Source organism: Antechinus flavipes, chromosome 4 (assembly GCF_016432865.1).
Source record: "Antechinus flavipes isolate AdamAnt ecotype Samford, QLD, Australia chromosome 4, AdamAnt_v2, whole genome shotgun sequence".
Lineage (NCBI taxonomy): Eukaryota > Metazoa > Chordata > Mammalia > Dasyuromorphia > Dasyuridae > Antechinus > Antechinus flavipes.
In genome coordinates, this window is record NC_067401.1 from 412,483,138 (window position 1) to 412,502,168 (window position 19,031).

The following is a 19,031-nucleotide window of genomic DNA, read 5'->3' on the forward strand; positions in this document are numbered from 1 at the left end:
TTGCTTCTGACCATCCAAATGGAACATTATAGAAAGAAAGGTCACATGGCTGCATTCTTTCCCTCCTCTCCCCTCCCTTCTTTCTCCCATCCTTGCCACCACATCCCCCACTGAACACAGATGGGGCAGATGGTAGGGGGGAGGGGGTCTGGGGGCCTGCTCGGAGCAGAGAGAGTATGAAATAACATCGAACAATTTATGCATTGCACAATTCCCTTTCTCATTTTCTCTCCCCTCCTGAGAAAGTTCTAATCTACACTTTATTTAAGCTGAAGAAATACTCCACATGTCTAGACAAAAATGGTCCTGCTCATTCTATTAACATTTCTTGAGTGCCTACTATATGCACGGCATTTTGTTAAATAAGAATAATAGTTCTGTAGCACTTTACATATATTATCTCACAACTCCGTGAAGTGAGTGCTATTATTACCTCCATTTTACAGATGAGGAAATAAGCTCCAAAAGGTTGTTACTTTCCCATAGTCACAAAGCTAGTGGGTAAAAGAGACAGAATTTGAATCCAATTCTTTCCAACTTGAGATCTAGAACTGTTCACAAAAACACTGGCTATAGAGAATGGGAGAGAGCACTTTAGAGAAACCTGGAAGCAAATAAAGAGGTTTTGCCCTGGCCTTTCCCTGTTTCCTAAAACCTATTTCTATGCCCAGGCTTGTTTATTTATTTTGTTGTATTTGTGTGTGTGTGTGTGTGTGTGTGTGTGTGTGTGTGTGTGTTGGGGGGGCAACAAGGCTTCCTTCCTCTCCCCATCTTTCCCCTTTTTAGCTTCCTTTCCTCTGGATCCTTTCCCTCATTCCTCCACCTCCACCTTTGTCTCTCCCAGAAACCTGTGAATTCCAGAGAGCTTCCAGCCTCAGGCAGCTGCCAGGAGTGAGAGCAACAGACAGAGCCTGTGCCATCCTGCAGAAGTCTGCGTGTGCCTCCCCCAACTCTCTGTGTGCGTGTGTGCATCATCTGTAAGAGCTCCCCTCTCCCCCCTCCCCTCCACCTCCCTTTCCTTTTCTTTTCATGAGATTCAGAGCTAGCGGAGGAGCGGGAGCAGCATGTCGCTGCAGTTGTTCTAATCTCGAGGTTCTCGTGGTCAGGCTGGCTGCCCCTCGGCTCTCCGATGTACCAGGCGGCAGCAGACTCTGTCATTCAGGGCCTCACTGAGCCATGCCCAGACGGAGCCCATCCCAGCTGTGTTTCTCCCGCCGCGCTGACCACCACCAGACAGGTAAGGAAGGCAGGGCAGCTAGCATCCCAGGGAGTCAGCCCCTGGGATGCAGCAGAAGCTCGGAGAGGGCAGGGCTGCGGGAGCCGCCCCCTCCCGCAGTCCCTCCCCCTCAACTCCTCAGCTCCACCGAGCGCCCCTTCGGCAGCTGACCCCCCACACTGAGCCTGGCTGGGAACAGCAAGCCAGTTCAAGGGTGGGAAGGCTCTGCTGCTCTGGCCTCTGCTGAAATCCTCATCAATTCCATTAAGCTGCTGCTGTCAAGAGTCTGAAGGTTCTGCCTGCCCTTCTTAATTAGCAGGTCTAAGCTGCACATTGTCTCATCCTTACCTTCTTCCCTATACCAAGTGAAACTCTCCAGATCCTCTGCTCTCTCTCTCTCTCTCTCTCTCTCTCTCTCTCTCTCTCTCTCTCTCTCTCTCTCTCATTCTGTCTCTCTGTATCTCTCTGTCTCTCTATCTCTCTCTCTTTCTCTATCTCTGCATCTCTTTCTCTCTCACATTCCGTTTCTCTCTCATTCTATCTCTCTTACATTCTGTTTCTCTCTCTCATTGTCTCTGCATCTCTCGTTCTCTCTCTCTTTATCTCTGTTTCTCTCTTTCTCTGTCTTTGTCTCTCTGTTTCTCTCTTTCTGCTTCTCTCTCTTTCTCTCTCTGTCTCTCTCTCTCTGCCTCTGTCTCTCTTTCTCTCTCCCTCCTCTCTCTCATTACAAATCCCTTCGTTCCACTAATGATTTCAGACTGCTATCTTAAGGTATGACATCTTCACTCTGTTTTAAGTTTCATTCATTCATTCATTCATTCATTCATTATTTTGTTGTTGTTGTCTTAGCTGCAGCATATGCAAATTGGAGCTGCTTTGTTTTGAGTTGGGATGCAGGTCAGGTGATAAATGCTGCCTCAGAAGAGCTCAATTTTACAATGGGCTAGAGTGAGATAAAAATATTTTGGAGATAGCAGGTTCTAAGCAGGAGGTTTGACACTGGCTAAATGGGTCTCTCCCAAGGCTTTCTTTTAGGGTTGCCTAATGTGTGACTTTCTTTAGAAGCAGTTCTTTCTTCTTGTTGTATAATTTGACATGATCCATTTTATCGGGCACTCTGTAATAAGACCCCTGTGGTCCTGGCCTCCAGGAGTTTGCAATCAAATGAAAGCCCATGCCATCCTCCTTTGGGGCTATTTTTGGTTAGTTTGTTCTTGTAGACTTGGAAAACTTCAAGGTTTTCAGGGAGTGTACAGGAGGCTCTGAAAAGTGGAGGAGGAAAAAAGCTGTTATTATGAGATAATGAGTGCTTTTAAAAAGTTGCAAGGGTTTTTTTAAAAAGCAAAATGGTTTTATTATTGTTTTTATGATTGTTGTTATTACGATTATTTTTGGGGCTATGGCTTCACAATCAATCAAGAAGGTATTTAATAAATACCTGCTGTGTGCTCACTTGGCTTTCTGGGAGAAGTCCGGGTGGGGGAAACCGTGCAGAGAGACATATTTTTGTGTTTGGATTTTCACAATGTAGCCAGACTGGAAGCTGTGCTACTTTTTGTGGGATAGACTCTCGACTGTGAGATTCTCTTGGCTTTTCGGACTCCACATACCATTCAGGATACAAATAATACCTAAACATTCTTCATTAAATCCAGTTATCTTTGTTTTCTCAGCCCAGTTGAATAAAACATGTTGCGAATGAGATTTGTTTCCACATGAACCAGTAGATTCTGAACAGAGGAAAATTATTCCTGATCATCCACATGGAATGGATTGCATCCATGACCCTGAACAGCATCAGCTTCTCAAATGTGAGACAACTCCAGTAGTAACAAGGGCTGGCTGGGTGGGGTGAAAGGCTCTTCGGGGATGACTTAACACAGTCCATTCCCTCTTTGACATTGTAATGGATTCACCTTTTTGTTGATGTGTATGTTACCTCCCTCATAACTTTGCAGATCTCAGATTAATTCCTTTCCATCCAAATACTTTGACTTATACCATGATCTTTGGTAAAACAAGGTCAGTCCAATGTAATGGAGATTTTCCTCTAGTTCTTTTGACATTTTCATGAATTCTAGTAAAATATATAGACTTTTCCTTAGTTATCCCTTGTCCCATCATAAGACTGGTCCACTTCCTCCCCTTCCCCCCAGTCATACATTTCTCTTTTGACACCCTTTCTACCACTTCTATTCGTAATTCTGCATTGGCTATAGTACCGCTTAATTGCTTATTGAATGAATTCTCAACTTTATTCAGAGATAGTGATGTTCTTTGACTTGCAGACATACCAAATGAATATTGTTTTTAAAAATATGGGCTTGTGTTTCAGAGAAAAGCTTGAGATCATTAAAAGCTTTGTACTATTTCCCAGAGTTGGTAACATGATTTCTTTCTCAGCTCATTGACCTTTTGCAGTTCCTGTCCCAGATTTGTATAGGATGAACCACCAATGCTATAGATTGTCTAATTGCATAGCCAATTCTGGGGCAGTAGACATTCTTTATCCATTTTTTTTAATGAATAGGTGGTCCAATTTTTTTGAGCTCATCATTATTTCCTGAAACAATAACAATAGCAACTTGGAATTTGTCTTATTGATTATGAATTGAAATTGTACACAAAAGTCAGCACATTTCATTTTTTCTAATTTTGTGCTTGTTTCCTTTTTTGTTCAACCACTTAAAGCCTGATCTCGTGCTCCTGATGTGCCTAATTTAGATAAATTCCTTGGATTTCTTAGTATTGGGATTCCCCATTTTAAAGAATAATTCCTTTAAGAATAATTTAAGAATGCTTCCTTGACATCAGACTTTACAAGATGTCTATAAGGTGTTTTGAATTCCTTAGAAAAAGGTCCCAGAATGATCAGTGTATCTGAAAAGCTTTTTTTTTTTTTTTTTTTTTTTACAAAAATTAGAAAATTTTTTTTTTTACAAATAGAATTCAGTAGGAATTTTTAGCCTTAGTCCTTCAGGGGAAAGAGAAGACAGCAGGCCTATATCAAGTAGAATTTGTTCACTCTTTCCTTTCAATAGAATGTACCCATAAAATCCCTCCTCTGGGCCCTGGTGCAGATAAAAGGGCATATTCAGTACACATATAGAATTTCTCAGTCTACTTCTTGGTTTCAGAAGGGAACTGTTAAAGAAGAAACTATAGTTGGAAGACTTTCTCCACCATCTCATCTCTGCTCCTGCAGCTGTACTCTAGCTCCCTAGGTCTAGCTGCTATAGATTTTTCTTTTTGTAAAATTCAAGAAGGCTGGTTGGAATGGGGCAGAGAGGAGATGGAGGGCAGGGAAGGAAACCTGAAAGTTTCCTGCTAGCAGTCATTCATTTAAAGGAAAAAAAGGATTAGAATGATCTCAATTTATAGGTGGGGGGTTGATACTGGTAGGGATAGAGTGGAATGACTGGAAATTATGCTGGATTTGCTAACCGCAGGCAGCTCTGGACTTCTGCAGTCAATAGCAAAACATTTATTACTGCTTAAGGAGGGCAAGAGATTCATAACTGATGCCCTGATATTGAACAGTGGGAGCAGAAAGTACTTCATTTCTACATCTCTGACCTAGGCCTTTACCACTGGTCCTGTGGCCTAAGTTTCTGGCACCATTCCCAAAAGTATCATGTAGGACCAACTGAGCTGGTCTTTGAAAGGTTCTAGGGATCTGGCTGGTGAAGGTGAGAAGGAGCATCATCTACGAGGAATGCTGTGTGGAAAGGGACTCATACACCAGAATCCTGGATAGGGAAGTTGGAGGTGGGATATAAATAGCATTAAAAGCCAAACATGAGTTTATATCCAATCCCAATGGCAAAGAAGTCAAATTAAGTTGCTTGAGCTGGAAAGTGATGTGATAAAAAATTGGCAACTGGGTAAAGATGGTTTGGAGAAGGGTGAGACTTGAAGTAGGGAAACATAAAGGAAGTTTTTGTTATAGACTAGACAAGAGGGAAGCTAAATGTCATAGTGGACAGAGCACTAGTCCTGAAATCAGGAGAACCAGAATTCAAATGCAGCCTCAGGATTGGATGGGTGATTTTGGACAAGTCACTTAAACCTGTTTGTCTCAGTTTCCTTATCTGTAAAATGACCTGGAGAAGGAAATGGCAAATTCCAATTTCTTTGCCAAGAAAACTCCAAATGGAGTTATAGAGAATCAGATATGACTGAAAACACTAAATAATAATATATTTATGAATTTTTCTCCCTCATTCTAATATTAGCTACTTATGAAGAAGACCTAAGATGAAGTGAATAGAGAAAAGGGAATGGATGTGAATGATATTATAGAGATTTGTCAACTGATTGGGTACACAGGGTGGGAGAGAGTTGAGAATAACTTCCAGGTTGAGAAACTGGAAGGATGGGGATCCCCGAGGCAGAAACATTCCTATTCATGTAGGAGTAAGTATGATTTTTGATTTTTGTTTTTGTTTGCCCAAGGGACTGGGTACCTATGAGACATAGAACCTTCTCATGTCTCACTGGGTAAAGTCAGAATTCAAGTAGCATTTTACTTTTAATGCTTTATCAGTAATTATATGGTAATTGCAATATTTCATAAAAGAACATATTTAGTTCTGTGTTGGTATCATTTTCCTACTAGACAACCAGGTCTCTGATGGCAGAATCTTATGATCTAAATTTTGGATGGGGGAGGGTATTCCCTGACAATAGTTGATAATTCAACTCAATAAACATTTGTTATGAGTTAAAGCATAGGGTTTAGATTTCGTTGTCCTCTCTGAATTCAAAATTGTGCTCAGTGTGGCTTTAGAGCAAGTTACTTAACCCTGATTGCCCAAAGGAAAAAAAAAAGATGTTCTGTCCTCAAAGAGCTTATAGTCTATATAAAATGGTGGTAAGGGATATTGGAATAACATTTTCAAGATGAAAAAGATCTTAGCTGTCCCATGGATATGGAGGTCTAGCAAAATGAGTTGCTTAAATGATTGGAGCATTAGGAATTAAATTTGACCCCAATTCCTTTGACTGCAAAGCTAGGCCTCTCTTTATTTCACAATAAATTTGGTTTCTAAAAAATGTTGCTAAATATACCATAAGATGCTAACTCAGAGAACAAAATATGTATATTTGTAATTATTATGTAATACTTTATTGAATATCTATTGTACACAATGCTGTATTGGACAGCATATTAGGTTAAATATTGGCCTGAACTTTAGGAAATCAACCTTGTGTTTCTCTGAAAATAAATTTATTTGCTATAGGAAAGAGAAAGCCCAAGAAACCAAATAGGATTAGGGAAGTCAGGCAGTTCTATAATGAGAGCAGAAACCAGAACTCAAATACCAGAAGCCAACTATTGTTTACTTTCCAGAAATCACAGCTGTTTCTTTTTTTTAATCTTAGAGAGACTTTTTCTTAGTCCTTTGTAGCTCCTGAACATTTGATAAGGGATGAAATAAAATTCGCTTTCTTAATACCTGGGTTCATACATTTAAATGGGAACTTTTATCTTTCTCAAGTGTTTTAATTATGATGACTGTGGGCCAATTTGATACGTGGGCATCTTCCCAAGGAATCATTAAAACCTCACTATTTTGTAGCTATTTCAAAAAGCATAATGGATTCTGTCAGCCCTAGGTCCTAGAATTAGGGTCTTTGGCAATTTCTGGGTCAGGGATAATGATCACAGGAAAAATGTGAGAACTCAGGACTTTAAGTTTAAGGCTTAATTTTGGTCCTGGAAAAGTTGGAACACTACTTCCTCCCCACTGCCACTTCCAGCTTCTCCCTTTGTTGCCATAAACTTTCCTTTCAAATTCACTCTATTAAATTTTTTTGGGATCTATATTGATTATAGTGGCCTTTGTCTACTTGTTCCCCAGTCATCTTCCCTTATTTCTCAAGGAGTTTAGCACCTGCATCAGTGCCTTTCTTTTCTCAACTCCTACTCTTATATTAGATAGCTTCAATCTTCATATTGTTTGTCTTTCAAACACCTCAATCTCCTATCCTGCTCAAAACTCTTGACCTGCTTCCTCTTCTTCACCTTAGCTAGCACAGATAGTTGTTGATTTCATCATCATTCTACTTCCTTCATCAAAACTCTGGTTCTCATCATTCTATCTCTCTCCCGGTCTTTTACCTTTCCTTAACCTATCCTTTGCCATCATTAGGCAGAAAGGAGTGATGAAGCAGAGAACCATGAAGTCTCTCTATCTACTAGTTCTTTCCCTCTGTTGAAAGTAATGTTGACTTCGTTACCTATTGTTCTCAGTCCTGCTAATCAACCAGTTTTGGGGTAGGCTCTGCTGGGGAAGGAGCAACCAAGGGTGCAGCTTTCTCTATCACCTGTTCTTTGTCAGGTACCCCTACCTGCAAATTGTTACATTCTTCTACCTTCTTCTGCTGAGGTGGACCTATCTGGATTGTCTTAAAATTATCTATAAAAGTTGGCTCCACCTTCAAGCCATTGCTAATCTTTAGTGATCATCCCATCAATATGTCACTTCCTTGATGTTTTGCCATTGAACCCAGATAACTCTGGGAGAGAAAATAAGACTGTGACCTTGCACAACTCTCCCTCACTTAAATCCAGTTCACTTGCATGTCATAGCAACACCTCCCTGATGTCATGGTCCTTCTCGACAATGAAGGACAAACAACAGCATATGGATTGTTTTAAATTTACCTATAAAAGTTGGAGCCATTACAGATCTATAATGATCAGTGTACTTATAATAAAATCTTTTAAATTCTCTTTGTCCTGAGTTTTGCCTCAGGGTAAAAAGTCCAAATAAAGAATTTTCCTTTCAACATCTCCTTTCTTTAAATGTGTGAAAATTTCTCCTAACCTTAAAATCTTTCACTAGATTCTACCATCCCTTCAATTATCATTTTATATCTCTTCTCATTTTCTCAGATAAAATTGCAATAACATTGTCTATTTTAACATGCAATTGGGGGGAAATGAATTATCATATATGAAAAAAGTTATTTATACTCATTGCCTTTGTTTCCCTCTCTTTTCATTCACTTTTCTATCTTTCGTAATCTGGCTTCCACTTCATGATTCAACTGAGACTTCTTTCTCCAAAATTACCAATGATTCACAAATTTGATGTTTAGTCTTTCTTCCCCTCAATCCTCTTAGATTGATCCCCCTTTTTTTGTCTCTCTACAACCATCTCCAGTCATCTGAGACTGGACCCAGATGGCTCTGGAAGAGAAAGTGAGGCAGGTGACCTTGCACAGCCTCCCTAACTGAAATTCAATTCAGTTGCATATCATGGCATCCCCTCCCTGATGTCATGGTCCTTTTACAGAACAAAGGACAGACACCACCACCACCATTTGATATTGTTAACTACTTTATCCTTTTGGATATTCTTTTCTCTCTGACTCTGCCTTCTTCTGGATTTTCTGTTCCCTGACTGATAGCTACTTTTCTGGCTCCTTTGCTGGTTTTTCATCCATATCATGTCCTATAAAAGTGGGTGATCCCAAAGTTTCTATTTCAGGTCCTTTTCTCTCTACAAGATGTTTTTAGCTCTCATAGCTTTAATTATCATCTCTGTGGAGATGATTCTCAGGTTTGTATATCCAGCTCCAGTCTCTTTCTGACCTCTAGTTCCACATCAATAACTATTTATTGTACATTACAAACTAGATGTCCTGGAGACATCTCAAACTCAATATGTCAAAAACAGAATTCATTATCTTTCCCTTCAAAATCACTTCTTTACTGACTTTCATTGTTCCCACCAAAAGTATCATTACTCCAATCTCTCAGATTTGTATCTGTGTATTATCTTGGACTTCTTCCTTATTCTCCATTACTCCAGATATTCAATCAAGTATCAAATCTTGCAATTTTGACTCCACGTTTCTCACATTCAGACCTCTGATTCTAAGATACCATCTTAATTCAAATCCTCTTCACTTCTATCTAGACTAGAGAAACAGATCCTAGGGGTTAGTATATTGATTGAGAAAACTTAATATTAATGTGATCAATTCCGCATTGTATTTGTATTTATTTTGTTAAGCATTCCCTAATAACATTTTAATGTCATGGTAGAAGTTGTTTTTTGGGAGAACTATATTATTGTAACAGATACTTAAATGGCATTCTTGCCTCCAATCTGCTTTCTTCTCTAATCTATTCTCCATTCAATGGCTGAAGTGAATTTCCTTAAGAACAGATGTGACCATATCACTTCCTTACCCAGGAAGCACCAGGTATCTTTAAAGTCCCTTATTCCTCTTGCATCTAGGACAAATTGTCTCTTTAAAGGTTTTTTTTTTTTTAATACCTTGGGAACCTGATTCCAACTTCTTCTAGCCTTAATACATGATTACTTCCCTTCCCAAACTTAGCTAAAATGACCTTCTTTCTGCATTTTTTACATGTTACTCCATCTCCCATGGACTCTTTGTAATGGCTCTTTTTAAATCTTGAAATGAACTCAGTGCTCACCTCCACCTTATAAAATCCTTCCCTTCTTTTAGATTGAAGATTAGGGACAGTTTTTTACATGGAGCCTTTTCAGATCCTCCCCTAACTACCAGGGCCCTAAACTGCCTTGTATTTATTTTGAATACAGGGTATCCCAAAAGTCTTATAGAAGCTCTAAGCTACTGAAGCTTTCAAGTTTTAATAAGCTTATTAGACTTTAATGGTTTAAAATGCCATTAAGATTTTTGGGATACCTGTAAACTTATTAAGTATATGGACTATCTACCAATAGAATTTTCCTTGAAAAAAAATTTTTTTTGGTCTTATATCCCCAGGACCTGGCATAGAATCTGGCAATAGTTGGTGATTAATATATTCTTTTGCTGTTATTTTAATCATGTCTGACTCTTTGTGAGCCTTGCCACTTCCTCTTCTAGATCATTTTACAGTCAAGGAAACTGAGGCAAACAGGGTCAAATGAAATTCTCAGGCTCTCACAGTTCCTAAATGATTGAGGTCAGATTTGAACTCAGGAAGATGAGTTTTCCCTACTTTAATCCTGGTACTCTATCCATTGCTCCACCTAGCTGCTCCCTCACCTAGCTGATTAATTGATTGAATTTAGGTCTCATTTTCTAGATGTCCTGGAATCCCTAGAGTTCCGTTCTTTTTTGCTTTAATTTTTTCAATATTAAAGAAAATAAAGCTGTTTTTAAGGGAATAAACCCATGTTCAGAGAAACAAGATTTGATTTGAAGAAGGAAGGGGCTCTAATTATATTAATGTGGAGTCTGGTATAGCATCATGCATAATAGGTAGTCTGTAGATCTCCCTTAAGGCTCATTGCCAAACCCTGGGGAGCTCTTAAAGGGAGGGGGAGACAAAGTATTGTTTATTATGAAATAGAGATTTCTCCTGTGGGGCAAGATCCAAAAGGTATCCTGAGTCATCTCTTCCCACTTGGTATACAATCTTAGTATGTGTCTGGTATTTGGGTATGCTTCAGGAAAAGAACCACTGCAAATCAACTTTAGTTCTGTCAAAACTGAACACACTTGTATGGGAGATAAACTTCATTTCTTGACAGTTCATGGTTCCTCCATACTGTTTGGTAAAGGATTATGGAACTTTAGGTTGCAGCCATATTCCCAAACCTGATTTACCTGACTTCTAGAAGCCAGGGTCTGTGGATCCATATTTTGATTTGAGGGACAAGGATAATTATATCAATAATAATTAAATTTTATAATTTTTTACAGTTTAAAAGCACTTTGAGTTAGAAAATTACAAATTAGCACTTCTGATTTTGCATTATGTTTTTATTTTGCTAAGCATTTCACAATTACATTTTAATCTGGCATATCAATAGTTCTATAATATAATTAGTTTAAATATTATTCTTTACTGAACTAATATAAATTGTCAGTCTCTCCATGTCTTAGTAATTTTCATGAGTTTTTGTGGGCCTAAATTTTTTAGCATCTGATGAGAAATCATCATTAGCTGGTGACAATCCTCTCTGAATTTAATTAGACTGGTCCTTGGGCATCAGATTGGGAGGCAGAACCTGTGTGATTCAGCTACTTATTACTTTCATGATCTTGGGTAATTTATTTAATCTCCATGAGTCTTACTTCTAAAACAGAGGGATTGGATAATGAATGAATGAACAAAAAAGTCTTTATTAAGTACTTACCACTTCCTCATCTTGTGCTATGTGCTGGGGATACTAATACAAAACCAAAGGTAATCCCTGCCCTCATAGAACTTACATTCAAAAGCATATAAAGGGGCAGTAGTGGCCAGGAAGAGAAATTTTGGTTCAGAAAGTTACAGTGAGCGGGAAGGCAGAGGGAATAAATTGACATACCCAACAGAGGAACAAAGGCAATGGTGATTTGATCATGGTTCATAGATCCTGAACTGGAGTGGGAGGAAGAAGGCAGAAAGGGGGAATGAGTCAATTAATGAAGAGGCTGTGGAGGATGTGACAGAGTGGAGGGAATGAAGTGAAATCTGGATGCAGCTTTGAAATAAGTGGTCTGGGAGAGTTACTAACCAAGACAGCAGCACTCTTAGACGGGGATATGGTCTCTGGTGAGCTTATCTAAGTAGAAAGTGGTGAATGAGGCTGTAGAAGAGATGATGGCCAGGAAGAAGGGAATGAAATACAGCTCGACCATGACTTTCTTGAACTAGAAGCCTGGGAGATGCCATCCAAGCAGGAGAGTAGGACCTCAAGGAAGAAGTTCTTTCAGGGATATTTCTGATTTCTCACTAAGAGGGTTTGGAGGAGGTGGCTGGAGAGGAAGGAGTAGGTGGGCTGTTAAAGACCTTATAGATCAACAGAGAACAAAAGGTTAAAGTATAACCTATGAGGCAGTTAGGCCCCGCTCTGAAGTCAGGAGGACCTGAGTTCACATTTAACCTCAGACACTTAATACTTCTTAGCTGTGTGACCCTGGGCAAGCCACTTAACCCCAGTTACTTCAGCAAATAAGGAAGGACTCAAAGAGAACACGGACAGGTATGAATATATAATCTCTTTTATTATTATATATGCTTTCTTGAAATGAAAAAATTATTGTTACAAATTTTGAATCCTTCTGGGCACAAATAAATGTTTTGTTTTATTTTTAAAATTTTCCTTTTCTTTCTTTTCCTATTTTTCCCCTTATTTTGTATTTAGTTTTAAATAAATAAATAAATTTTTGAAAAAGATCTTATAGCTCTAAATTTATACTCAAAGGCTTTCCAGCTTGGACCAGCCCAAATTTGCTGTCTGCTAGAATTAACTTCAAGAACCTAGGGTTATTTTTACCCTGTATTGATATATTTGAGTAGTACTGGAGTAACTGTTATCTCAACTGCAAATATTTAAAAAAATTATTAAATTTTTTTTACAGTTTGAGAAACTGAGCCACAGGTCAGTAAAGTAGTCCAAGGTTACACAGCTAGGAACTTATAAAGCTATGCACTTGTCTCACTTGAATTTCTGTGTTCTCTATACCAGAGGTATCAAAAATGAGATATGTGGACTATGTGCTATCCACAACACTTCTGAGTGTAGCCCGAACCAGATTAGAATGTAATTGGGAAATATTTAACAAAATAAATAAAAATACAATAAAATAATGGATAATGCTAATATATAATTTTCTAAGTCAAAATGTGGCTTGTAGGGAACTTTATTATGACTCAGTAGCCCCTCTTCCTTTTTGAGTTTGACAGATAATAGGAATAAATATATTAACAGTCAGCAACTCCATTTTGTTTTAAGCTTCCATTGTTTTAAGCTTCCATTTTGTAACTAAGTTAGTGTTGGATAAACTTTTTTCTATAACCAGAGAAGTGCTTGGATTTATCAATGATGTGTGTATCCTCAAAGTTGGTAAACATTTATTAATGACATGTATATCCCCCGAATTTGGTAAACAACCAATAGACATGGACTATCTTTTACTTTTTGTGTCCCCTATCACCTAACACAATGCCTGGCACATAATATGGGCCTGATAAATGATGATTGATTGATTAGTGATGAAGACAGTAAAATTTTGATGGTTAGTTTCCTTTCAGGTAAGCTGAGTACTCATCATTGCAATCATCAATCAGAATTTAGGTGTAATTTGTAAACACCCTTAGCTAGCACTATAAAAACCCATCCTGCTCCTGTTCTTGTTGAGGACTTGTCCAAATGAGAAAGGGCACCTACCTCTTAAATTTACAGCTTACTGGAGACTTTTAGGAATCAAGTCAGTCATTTATTTCTAACACAATGTTGATATTTATATTGTTAAAGAGTTGATACAGTTTGTGTGCATTGGTGAGTGCAAATTTTGCTGGGACACTGCCAGTCCTAATAAGCATACATAACCATGAATCAGATTTCTTTTTTTAATTTCTTAAAAATTTTTTATTTATTTAATAATAACAGCCTTTTATTTTTCAAAATTTATACAAAGATAATTTTTAACATTCACCCTTGCACAATCTTGTTCAAATTTTCTTCTCCCTCCCTTTCTTCCCCCTCCCCTAGACAGCAAGTAATCCAATATAGGTTAAACACAGGCAATTCTTTGAAACATATTTCCACATTTATCATGATGCACATTTATCAAAAGGGAAAACATGAGAAAGAAAAAACAAGCAAGCAAACAACAACATCAACAAAAAAGAAAATACTATGTTGTGATCTGCATTCAGTCCCTTGAGTTCTCTTTCTGGATACATATGGCTCTTTCCATCACAAGACTATTGGAATTGCATAATTCAGATTTCTTTGTGCACTGTGTGTTACAAGTAGTTTTTTCTTTTGGAATCCCCTCCAAGAATATGAAGATGCCAGAAAAGTCTATTTTCATAAACTTTAAGAGCAACAAAGAGGAAGTGATTTCTTTTATACCTTCGTGTCATTTTGGGAGGAAATAAGAACTGCAAAAAATAGCTGACAAAAAGGACGGTCATTTTGACAAGTTTAGGGGCAGGAAGGTAAAACAACAGCACCCCTAAGTCATGAAAAACAAACAAATAAAAACCTTTCCTAAGCTTGAAAACTGCTTGTCTGCCTCTTTACCAGTTTTTCTTGAATCATTTCCTTGATACCAATCCATAAACTAATGGGTGGTAAAGTATTGCATAAGTACCTCCTTTGTGAAATGCTGATTGAACCCATAAGCCAATCAGACATTTAATAACTGCTGAGTATCTTCTGTGAGTCAAGCACTCTGTTAGGGGCAGCAGGGGTTGTGGCATGATAAGGAAACACAGAATCTAAGATTTGGAAAAGACCTCAGAAGTCATTTAATTTGGTCTGTACCTGAACATAAACCCCCTTTAAAACAACAACGATATAATAATGATTGGCATTTATTTGCATTTTAAAATCTGCAAAGCTTTTTTATTATATGTTATCTCATTGGATAAACTCCCATCACTTTGCTCAAAATCTTCCAGGGAAGAATATTTTATTTTTTTAGTCAATATTTTGTTTTTGAGTCAATCAATCAGTCAACAAACATCTGTTAAGTGTTTACTATGTGTCAGAAACTGTGCTGCATGTTGAGAGTACAACAAAAGGTAAAAATACTGTTTCTGTCATCATATTTAAATGGGGGAGACAACATGCAAATAACTATGTTAATATAAGTAGTGGGAGGTAATTTTAAGGAGTAGGGAATGGAAAGATCTCCTTCAGCGGTCTTAAAGGAAGCCAGCTAAGAGGTGAATAGAAGATGGGAGAGCATTTTAGTGCTTTGCATGGAGTTAGTCACTTAGCATTTATTAGTTATTTACATATGCGAGCACTGTACTAAAGCTCTAAAGGAAGGCAAATAATCTCTGTTCTTAAGGAGCTCATGGTCTGATGGGGCAGAAAACACGGACATAATTATGTGTGAATAAAACCTATAGAGGAAATATTGGGAATAATCAACAAAGGGAAGAGATTAGTATTAAAGAAAATCAGCAAAAATGAGATTTTAATTGGAAGCTGAAGGAAACCAGGAAATTCAGGAGACAGAGATGAGGAGGGAGAATGTTCCAAGCACCGGGGGCATAGCCAATGAAAATATCAGGAGGCTCAGAGTGTCTTGCTTGAAGAAAACAGCAAGGAAGTTAGTATCACTGGATGGCTGTGTGAATGTGTGTAATAGTGTATGACAAGGCTAGAGAGGCAGGAAAGGGCCAGATTATGAAGAGTTTTGAACATCAGATAGAGGATTTTATATTTGATCCTGGAGGTGAGAGATACCCACTGGAGTTTATTGAGTGGGGGTGAGGTGGAGGATGACATGATCAGATCTGTGCTTTAGGAAGATTAATTTGACAACTGAGTGGAAGAAGAAATAGACTGGGGAGAGACTTGAAGCAGGGAGACCAGCTGGCTGGCTCTTGCAATAGTCTAAGGGGAGAGGTGATGATGTTCTATCCCAGGGCATCCTCAGTAGCAGAGGATAGAATGAGATGTGTATATATAAGACAGATGTTAAGCAAGTAAAATTGATAGGACTTAGTAACAGATTCAATATGGTAGAGGAAGGAGACTAAAGAAAGTGAGAAGTTGAGGATGATACCTCGATTGTGAATTTGATGACACAGTCGCTATCTTTGACAGTAATAGAGAAGTTCAAACTTTTGGGGAAAGATAGAATTCCATTCTGAACCCTTTAAATTTAGGATATTTATGAGCTACTCGGGTAAAAATGTCTATATGCAAGTTGGAGATGTAAGACTTGGAGGTTAGGAGAAAGATTAGGGATGGCTAAAACATAGAGAATCATTTGTATAGACTTGATAATTAAAACCATAGGAACTGATGAGATCACTAAGTGAAATAGTAGAGTGCGAGAAGAGAAGAGAGCCTAAAACATTACTTACCTTTTGTAAGTTCTTTGCAAAGAACAGCAAATAGGGCAATGTAATTGGATCTTATAGAGTTCATGGAAGGAGAATCAAGACTAGGAAAACTGGAAATATAAGGAGAAAAAAAAAAACAGATTGTTGTGAAGGGCTTTAAATGACAAATAGAGGATATTAGATTTGATCCTGAAGATAAGAGGGGATGCAGTGGAGTTTATTGACCAGGGGGATGACATGGTCAGACCAACTTAGCTGGTTACATTTTTGGATGGCATTGGTGATCTTCTGGTCACTGGGGACCACGTGATTTCTACCTGTAGGAACTGCTCTTGCTCAATTTCTTTTGCTGTATCTTCATTCAGGTTATACCCACTAATTATGAGTGTTCCCCAAGGCTCTGTCCTGGACCTTCTCTTCTTCCTTTGTATTGGCTCACTGGGTAATGTCAGCAGCTCTCATGAATTCAATAATTATCTCTATTCATAGGGTTCTCAGATCCTTTTTACCCCAAACCAATCTCTTTCCTGATCTCCATTTTTCTGATTTCTAGATGTCCAATAGTGCCCACTGGAAATCTTGAACTGGATGTCTCATAGACATCTTAAACTAACGTGTCCAAACCTGAACTCATGATCTTCTCCCACGCCAGTCCTCTCGTAACTCTTCTATTACTGTCAAGGACCCCACAATACTTCTAGTCTTTTCAGTAACCTAGAAATCATCCTTGAGCCCTCATTATTTCTCACTACCATCCAATCAGCTGAAAAGTTCTGCTGAAACTATCTTTGCAATATCTCTGTCAACTCCTTAAGTTTGGCCCTTATTATCTTACTCCTGGAGTTTTGTAATAGCTTCTGGCTCACCTACTTGCCACAACTCCCTCTTCATTCCTGTCTGTTCCCCACTCTGCCATCAAAACATAGGTCTTGACTCCTCTGTTCAATAAACTCCAGGGTCTCCTTATTATTGATGATCAAATGTAAGATCTTGCTTGGTTCTTCATGATCTAATCTCATCCATCCAGTCTTATACCCTATGTATTCTCACTTCCAAGCATCCCATGGACTCTGTGATTTAGTGACAATAACGTCCTTGTTCCTTAAATAAGACATTTCATCTCCCTACTAAGGACCTTTTTACTAGTTGCTCCTGTGCCCGAAGCCCTCTCCCTTCTCATCTCTACCTCTGGTTTCCCTGCCTTCTTTCAGGTCTCAGGTAAAAATCCAACCTTCTGCAAGAAGCCTTTCCCCATGCCTCTTATTGCTAAAACCTTCTCTATAGATATCTCTAATTTTTCCTGTCTATATATTGTTTATACATATATAATGCATATATATACATTATATGTGGTTTGCATATTATTGGCCGCATTAAACCCTGATTCACCACTGCAGAAACTGTTTTTTGCTTTCCTTTGTATGCCCAACATTTATTATGGTACCTAGCACATAGTAGGCACTTGATGAATGCTTTGGCTTGACTTATATCAAACTGAAATTTTCCTCTTTGCTATTTCTGCTCCCTTGGATTCTGCTTTCCGGGACTAAGGAAAATCATCCAGTCCTTCATCCATGTGACAGCTTTTAGGAGAAGAGAGCTGTAATATCTCCTCTAAGTCTTGGTAAAACATTTTGTTCCTTCAGTTAATTATCACACAGTATATTCTTGAGGCCCTAATGTTCTTCAATCAATCAATCAAAAGCTTTACTGTCTCTCACATATAGTAAGCACTTAATAAATAATTCACTTAACATCTTCTAAGGCAGTGAGGTGCTGGACCTGGAGTCAGGTTGACTCATCCTCCTGAGTCAAATTTGATCTCAGACACTTACTAGTTGTATGATCCAGGCAAGTGACTTATTCCTGTTTGCCTCAGTTTCCTCCTCTGTAAGATAAGTTGGAGAAGGAAATAGCCAACCAATTCATTACCTAAACCGTTTTGACATGAAGAATCAGACATGACTGAAAAAATGACTGAACACACACACACACACACACACACACACACACACACAAACAAATGCCTACTATGTGCCTGGCACTTTGTTGAGTTCTTTGGATTTAAGGAGAAGTGTGAAAGAGTCCTTCCCTCAAGGAACTTACAATCTATCTAAGATAGATGATGTATATATTCCGCAGCTTTATGCAAAATAGATACAAGGGAATTTCTTGGGAAAAGAATGCCATTTCATTTGTGGGGGCACAAGAAAAGCTTCATATAATAATAAAAAATGCATTTAAGGTTGAATTCTGAACATAACAAATTTAAATGGGAAGTGAGAAAGGAGTGACCCAGAAGAGTTGTATCCCTCTCCCATTTCTATCCCTTTGAATAGAAAAGTGAGAAGTCCTTATTTTTAAGATGCTCATATTCTAATGGAGGTAGCCTGGGTTCCAGCTCTAAGTTAGATAGAAAAGTCCCATGGTTTTTAGGGTGGACAGCAAAGCAGATGAAACTGTTTTTTTAAATATCATTTCCATGAATAAAATCATATCCGTTTCTGATGTTAAGCCATTTTTTAATGCCAAAGACTTTGGAAGTTTATATTTGATTCTAAAATAATAGGGATTTATTAGATTTCATTGACTATAGGACTCACACAATCAGACTTATGTTTTAAGAAATCAGCTATTTGGAGGATGTATTAGAGTGGAGAGAGACTTGAATCTGGAAAATCAACCAGAAGGATTTTGTACAGGCTGGAGTTAATTGGTTTTGTCTGGATTTGATTGCAATGCTCCAGCTGTGATCTAAGACAAAATCAATCAATCAATCAATCAATCAACCAATCTCTTTCTCTCCTTCCTCTCTCTCAATATAAATATAATTATATAGATACAAATCTGTTTGCCTATTTACCTACTTCATCTTTTTTTATCTTATCTTTACATCTATCTCATGATAGGTGCTATTCCTTTATCAATCTCATAATCCTGGGCACTATGATTCTCTTAATGGAGTCCAAAAATCACATTATTTTCTGTAGATACTCTATCACACTGTCAATTTAATCAATA

The 19,031-nt window shown here is 38.1% G+C and overlaps 1 protein-coding gene across 1 annotated transcript in view; it reads left to right on the forward strand.

The window, feature by feature from the left end:
- The first annotated feature begins 793 nt into the window (after window positions 1-793).
- Window positions 794-19,031, forward strand: part of RGS8 (regulator of G protein signaling 8) — a 67,164-nt gene continuing 48,926 nt past the window's right edge. Inside the window, exon 1 of the mRNA XM_051998819.1 lies at window positions 794-1,237. The gene's annotated coding sequence lies outside the window, so the exon portion shown is untranslated. The remainder of the gene's footprint in view (window positions 1,238-19,031) is intronic.